The sequence below is a fragment of the Orycteropus afer genome, unplaced genomic scaffold (genome assembly GCF_000298275.1).
Source record: "Orycteropus afer afer isolate SDZICR_OR568_19922 unplaced genomic scaffold, OryAfe1.0 scaffold00009, whole genome shotgun sequence".
In the NCBI taxonomy this organism is placed as follows: Eukaryota; Metazoa; Chordata; class Mammalia; order Tubulidentata; family Orycteropodidae; genus Orycteropus; species Orycteropus afer.
Window position 1 is genome coordinate 19606016 of NW_006921596.1, and position 1031 is coordinate 19607046.

The following is a 1031-nucleotide window of genomic DNA, read 5'->3' on the forward strand; positions in this document are numbered from 1 at the left end:
GACACATCTGGCCTCCAGGGAGAACCGCCCTCTTCAAGGAAACACCTCTTTTGGTTCCAGCTCAAAAGAAAGCTGGAAAGTCCTCTGGGTGCCCTCATCCCAAATTGCTTTCTTGCTTTCATAGTCCCAAGCGTCAGCTGAACAGCCCCAGGGCCCTGACTGGGCAACGAACCAGAGAGCAAGAACAAAATTAGAAATCATAAAGGAAGACCAGGCTTTCTGGCTGGATGGAGACTGGTGGAACCCCCAAGACTATGGCCCTTAGACACCCTTCAAGCCTGGAACTGAACTCATCCCATGATTCAACTTTCAGTCAAACAATAGACAAGCCTTTGGATGAACAATAACACCAGGGAGGTACATACCCCTTAGGACAACCAACCACATGAGATCAAAAGGGCAGCATTTGGCTAGAATCCAAGTTCAGAAGGTAGGAAGGGACAGGAAAGAGGCAAGATGGGAACAGGGGCCCAGGGAGGAAATGGGATGAGTGCTGTTACATTGTGGGGATTGTAATCAACATCCCAAACTGTATGAGTTGTTGAATGGAAAACCAATCTGCTCTGTAAACTTCCACCCAAATCACAACAAAGTTTTTAAAAAATAAAATAAAAGTCATAATAACGGGAAAAAAAAGGAAGAGAGAATGAGCTGGGGCAATGAATGAATGTGTGATTGCATGGATTCATTCATTCATGCCTTCGCTCATCCCACACGTGCTGAGTCCACTCCCTATGGCAGGCACTGTGCTGCTGGGCGCCAGGCGTTCAACAGTGATCAAGACTAAAGCCCCTGCCCCTGAGAAGCCAGCAGTCTGACGAATGAATATGTGAATGAATGAATGGAAATGAGTGCATGACCCTGAACTTTCAGCAAAGATTGCAAATGGGGTCTTTGGCTTGTGTTCTGGAAATTTTTCAATTAGTTGGCAACATGTAAAAATTAAGGCTTCTACATGAACAACTACATTTCTTTTCTTTTTCTTTTTTTTTTATTAGGATTTGGGTAAAGATTTACAGAGTAAATTCACT

At 44.3% G+C, this 1031-nt stretch overlaps 1 protein-coding gene across 1 annotated transcript in view; it reads right to left on the reverse strand.

Moving 5' to 3' along the window:
• LOC122150543 (cyclic nucleotide-gated cation channel beta-1-like) overlaps positions 1-1031 on the reverse strand; it is a 19879-nt gene that overhangs the window by 11524 nt on the left and 7324 nt on the right. The gene's annotated exons all lie outside the window — the stretch shown is intronic.